The following is a 5,853-nucleotide window of genomic DNA, read 5'->3' on the forward strand; positions in this document are numbered from 1 at the left end:
TCCATTTGGATTAGGAATTGTTTGACTAGGAAATTTGCCCTTTTCTCTATTTGAAATCTGTGNAGCTAGCTGTCCAAATTGTTGCTCCAAACTTTTAATTGATGCTTCAACATTTTGAAATCTTTGATTGTTGCCCTCGATGAATGATTGAGTTGTTGCTGCCAGTTTAGCAAGTTGATCTTCCAGAGATGGTTTGGGGGGAACAAAAGGTTTTTGTGCATGCTGGAATGGTTTGGCATTAGTCTGATTGCCACCCCATTTGAAATTAGGGTGATCCCTCCATCCAGGATTGTAATGAGTTGCATATGCATCATTCCTAGGCCTTTGATAGCTGTTCATCATATTGACATGTTGTTCAACAAGCTCTGGGTAAGAGTCTCTATGTGGGCAGCCCATTATGTCATGTGTAGCCATACTGCATATAGTGCAAACTGTTGATGTAGGTGGCTGCTGTGTAGAACTTGCTAGATGTTGTAGAAGCATATCAAACTTTGCATCAATTTTCTTATCCATTTTTTCCATTTGTGCAGACATATTGGGAGAACCTACTGATAACTCAAAAATGCCCCTTTTCTGTGAATGTTCTGCTGCCCATTGCTGAGATTCTGTAGCCATCATATCAAACAGTTCAAATGCCTCTCTTGCAGATTTATTTGACAATGATCCTCCTGCTTATGCATTCACATGGCTCTTAGATGTAGGATTAAGCCCATCAAAGAAAATATTCATTTGTGTATCTGAATCAATTTTAACATGTGGACACTTTATGTACATCTCTGTATATCTCTCCCACGCTTCATGAAACTCTTCATTAGGCTTCGTGTAAATGTCAAAATCTCCCTCTTGAAATTCAATGTCTTGGATGCTGGATAATATTTGTTCAGGAATTTTGTGTGTAACTGCTGCCAAGTAGTAATGCTATTAGCGGGTAGAGTGAATAACCAAGTTTCTGTCTTGTCCTTCAAAGTGAAAGGGAAAAGACGTAACTTAATAGCCTCAGCAGAAAAACCCCTAATCAAAATATTCTTGCAACCCACAATAAATTTTGCAATATGTATGTTTGCATCTTCATTAGGCAGCCCCCGAAAAGTAGGTAGAATTTCAAGCATATGGTGCCTGATCTCGAACGAATCCCCCTCTTCTTGTTCAGGATACACAATGCAATTGGGAACATCAGTGGCACGGGCTTCCAATGACTCCCTGAGTGGTCTGCCTTCTATAGGTATTGCTAAGGCCATGTTACCCTCGTCTGCAAACAAATTCTACAGAAAAGTGCCTTGCAGTGAACAATCCCAGGCCCAATTTACTGCTCTTCGCTGTTTGTGCAGTGTGCGCTCTGGTTCTGGATCAAACTGTGCAATCTGTGCAGGATCTAAAACAGAAACAAAATTGTTCAAATGTTTTTTTTTAAATTTTTTATTTTGACGAAAATAAGAAAAAAATAAAAATAAAAATAAAAAATCAGAAAAAGTTCAAACTAAAATTATCTAAAATAGTCCCCGGCATCGGCTCCAATTTCTTGATAGGATTTTTAGTACCTGTGCAAACCGGGTTAAAATCACATAAAATACTTGCGAAAATACAAGGCTATTGTAGTATAGATCCTCATGCAAGGTCGTTTTCCTCAAGGACTAATTAGCAATTTAAGTAAAAACAAATTCCAAATAACTACTTAAAATAAAAGGTCAAGAAAGATGATTATGAATTTGGTTGATTCTAAAAACAAATATTAAAACAAGAACAAATATGATTGAAGGAAAGAGTTTTGAATATCAATTTATAAAAGCACTAGGGTTTCACCATCACCTAGCAATCCTATGAACTTTTACCAATTACTTATGATTTGCACATGCCACTTTGAAGGTTAGGTTTTCCTAATGTATATTCTACTTGGAACCTCCAACACAGAACATATATCCAACATGCAACCCGTCCGGACGTTCGGATCAAATCTGAACATGAAAGACTCATTAAGTTTTGTGAAAACCCTTTGAAAAACCATGCAACCCTTAAGACGTGGTATTCATCTTAAGTGAAATTACAATTATTAATCACAAGAAGCTAGCATCAATTTCAGGGAACCTTCCGACCAAAATTGCATCCAATTACTTTTCTAAAGATCCTAATGGTGATCAGGCATTAAGACAATTAGATAGTTTAAAACAGTGATTAACAATTCAAGTAGGCATGCACTCATCATAAGCAATTAAATAAAAATCACATATTCATGCTAAGGTTCAAGGCTTCACCCTAGCAAAAGAAATTTAGTTACGCATACTCATAATTGAAATCCAAGAAAATATCATTAAGAAGAAAAGAACGAAAACACCTGAAAGTTGTGAAAACCCAAAACCCTAGCAATTGCTCTCCACAATGCAAAGTTCAAAAGTGAAAAAGAAGTCCTTAATTCCTTGTGAGAAAGAGCTTAAATACCCCTTAAAACCTAGCTGCCAATGTACAGCTTTTCCATCCCCACAAGGAAACTAATTAAAATAAAATAAAACTAGGAAATAAAGTCCAAATTGGAATAGGAGAATCTGCCCAAAATCTGCCCAGCCACGTTTTTGCCCCAAATCTCCTCCAAATCTGGCCCAAGATAGCTTGTTTTAAAGATAAAAATGTTCTGAACACTTCTCTAGAAGGCCACGAACCCATCCGAGGTCATCTTGTGCTCCAAAAACGCAATAAAAGCCCAACACGTCACTATTCCAGCACCGCGCACTGCTCCTTTATTTTATTGCCAGAAAATAACCGCTTGGAAGAAAACTCTGAAATTTTGATACGATCAAGCTAAGTGACTCAAGAACGTCCTCCAACTGGAATTACTCCAAAATTCCTCCATTTGATTATGTTTTGCTCCAGAGAGAGTCGAAAGTCCTATATTGGAAATATAATTCAAAGTATCAAAATTCTTCCAAAATATTAACCAAAATATACTAAGAATGAGGTTAAATATATAATATAAAATATGTCCATCACTAGGCATGTGCATTTTGTAATTGGAATTCTGTAATTGGTCTAACTAGTCTTCAGTTTGATGGGCTCAAACTCTGTAATTGAAATTTGAATGTTTATATGGATGTTCATTTTGTAAATTGCCTGTGTGGTCAACAATGGAATGACTTTTACTTTATTGTACTTGATGGAATGGTATCTCCCAGATATTCATATAACCTCAATTCAAGAACATTTCAGAACACTAATGCACATTCAAGGGACGCTGATGCACATTTCAAAACAGTAATGCACATTTCAGAACCATTACATTCAAAAGGAACAAACCCCATAACAATTACAACTTGCCACTCATCAGAAATGTTACAAACAAACCCCAAGACAAAATCAAGGAAATCCACATTATCAATTGTCTTTGCCCATTACCCCATTCCAAAACCTTTTTTTCCTGAACCATTTCTTTCAATTTCTGCTGTAGTTCTTTCTTTTTTGCTTCCACAGCTCTCAATTGTTCTTCCTTTGCTCTACCTTCCTCTTCCATTGCTCTTAGTCTTCTAAGCAAACCAGGGACCACTTGTTTTCCTCTTGGACAAGTTTCATTATCCACCCACTCGAAATAATGCACACCTCTTCTACTATTCTGGCAAATCAAATCTTACCCAATTTCAGACCTCATCAAGCAATTACAAATGAAAAAGAACAACTTTTGCAACCCAAATAATAACTTACCCAATTTTTATCACAAGCATCGAACCTTCTTCATGGGTTCAAATCTGTCCACGAAGTCCGACGAATTATCTTCGTCCCACAGGCGCAGTACCGACTCGTCCTACTTCATGTCGTTGAAATCTCTGACATTGAAATCTCCGACATTGCAAACCTAGGGTTCTAATTTGGGGGTTTTGGTGGAACTGCTGACATAAATGGGAGGGAATGCAATGCTACAGTGGATTGGTCGTTTTAGAAGAGGATGCTCACGTAAAAATACGGTTTTGTCCCTTGATTTAACAGAATAATACACAGACTTTGACGGAAGGACGATTTTGGTACAAAATAAAAAGTTAAAGGACGTTTGAATTGAAAATTTTAGTTGATGGACCAAAATGATACTGGAGCGATAGTTGAGGGACCATTTAGGTCATTAACCCTTTCCACATATTTGAGAAACAAAAATGAGCAGGTTACATACATAATGGATGTGGGTGGGATTTGGCTTGTGTAGTTTTTGGTGGGTGAGATTTGGATAGATAGTAGTAGTTGGCGTTTGCTTGGTTTGATGAGAGATGGTTGATTGCAGACACAATGGATTGCTCTTGTTAGTGGTCAAGACATGATGGTTTGATAATTGTTTAGTCTGAAAGAGGTAGAAAAACAAAGGCGTTATGAACTAATGACGACCTGAAATATGCACAGACCCCTTCAAGTTGATCTAGATTTTCAAGTAGATGTGTTTATGTTAGTGTGAGAGAGTGTGGGTGGTGGTCAGAGAGCCCTACTAGGAGAGGGGTTTTGATTTTGTGGGTGAAGATAGACTGAAGGCATTGAGATCCTTTTTACTCAACTTGGATTAGGGGACCAATTTATTAGCCTTTGAAACATAAAGCCCACCAAAATCTCTATACGACGTTGCTTTGGTTTAGTTATTTTAGTCATTGGAATATATTTGTGACCTTATATTTTGGTCTCTGAATCCTCCCAAAAATTTAAGCGGGAACTACAATTCCACGACCAAACTTTTAGCAATCGGCGATCAACTATTTCGTCACATTATTTTACAGGTTTACCCGCACCACTTTTGCGTCTCCTGCCATTCACTTGGCGACCAAAAATGCAACATTGTCTCAGATACCAATTTTCCAACTAAATTTTTTGGTCGCTAATTTATACATTTTCAGTCGCCAATTATTATTATGATAAATGTTCATATTTTGAAATGTTACAAAATAATTTGCGACCAAATTGTGAAAATTAGTCGTAGAATCACCATATGAGCGACCAAAACTATTTCGTCTTTGATAATTTTGGTCACAAAAAACTTATTTTCTATATGAGTGATATATATTATTAGAGAAGAAATATGGGTGTGTCGTGTCGAGCCTTACTTTATTGGGTCGTGCTTGTGTAATATTTAGGCAGACCCGTTCTGTTTGACACCTATATTCCTAACCACATTAAATTGAAAGAAAAAGATGATAGTAAACACATACCTCTTTATCACTGTAGCTAGGAGTAACACAATGAAGGCCAACACACTAAATCTCATTCCCTCCTTTAGTCCTCTATGGGCTTGTTTGTTACATTGTGCAAGCTTTGATTGGCTTGGCTAAAATTTTATCCCATGTTTGTTTCACTCGGTTCTAATTTTAAGTGGGATTAACTAATACTGGACCCCACCAAAAACACCTCCTTAGGTGTGCTTAGCGAAACCCGTCTGGAGAGGAGGGACTACAGTCCCTACCCAAGCAACAAGCAACCACGCCCAATCCCTCCACAACCAATGACCCACCAAGCAACAACCACAACCACCATCCACAACCACCAACCACAACTACCATCCACAACCACCAAACACGACCACCAACCACGATCACCAACTACTGCCACCAGCCACCAGCTACCAGCCACCCAAGAAGGAGAAGACAAAGCAGAAGAGGAAGAGGAGAAATTTTTTTTGGAAAAAAACAGAGAAGAAGTAAGAAAATGGAGAAGAAAAGGAGAGACAATTTTAGAAAAAAATAGAGAAGAGGAGAGAAAATTTTTGAAAAAAAGAAAGAAAGAAAAGTAGACAGAAGAAAAGGAGAGAAAATGGAGAAGAAGAAGATGAAAGAGATGTAGAGGAGAAGAAGAAGAAAGAGATGCAAAGATGTTCGTCCAAAAAAGAAAAAAAAAGAGATGCAG

The 5,853-nt window shown here is 37.5% G+C and overlaps 1 non-coding gene across 1 annotated transcript; it reads left to right on the plus strand.

Annotated features, from left to right (window-relative positions):
- The first annotated feature begins 745 nt into the window (after positions 1-745).
- LOC117613195 lies at positions 746-851 on the plus strand. The gene has a single exon (XR_004583679.1). It is a non-coding gene; the product is annotated as a small nucleolar RNA R71 (small nucleolar RNA).
- The last annotated feature ends 5,002 nt before the right edge of the window (positions 852-5,853 follow it).

This window comes from Prunus dulcis, unplaced genomic scaffold (assembly GCF_902201215.1).
Source record: "Prunus dulcis unplaced genomic scaffold, ALMONDv2, whole genome shotgun sequence".
In the NCBI taxonomy this organism is placed as follows: domain Eukaryota; kingdom Viridiplantae; phylum Streptophyta; class Magnoliopsida; order Rosales; family Rosaceae; genus Prunus; species Prunus dulcis.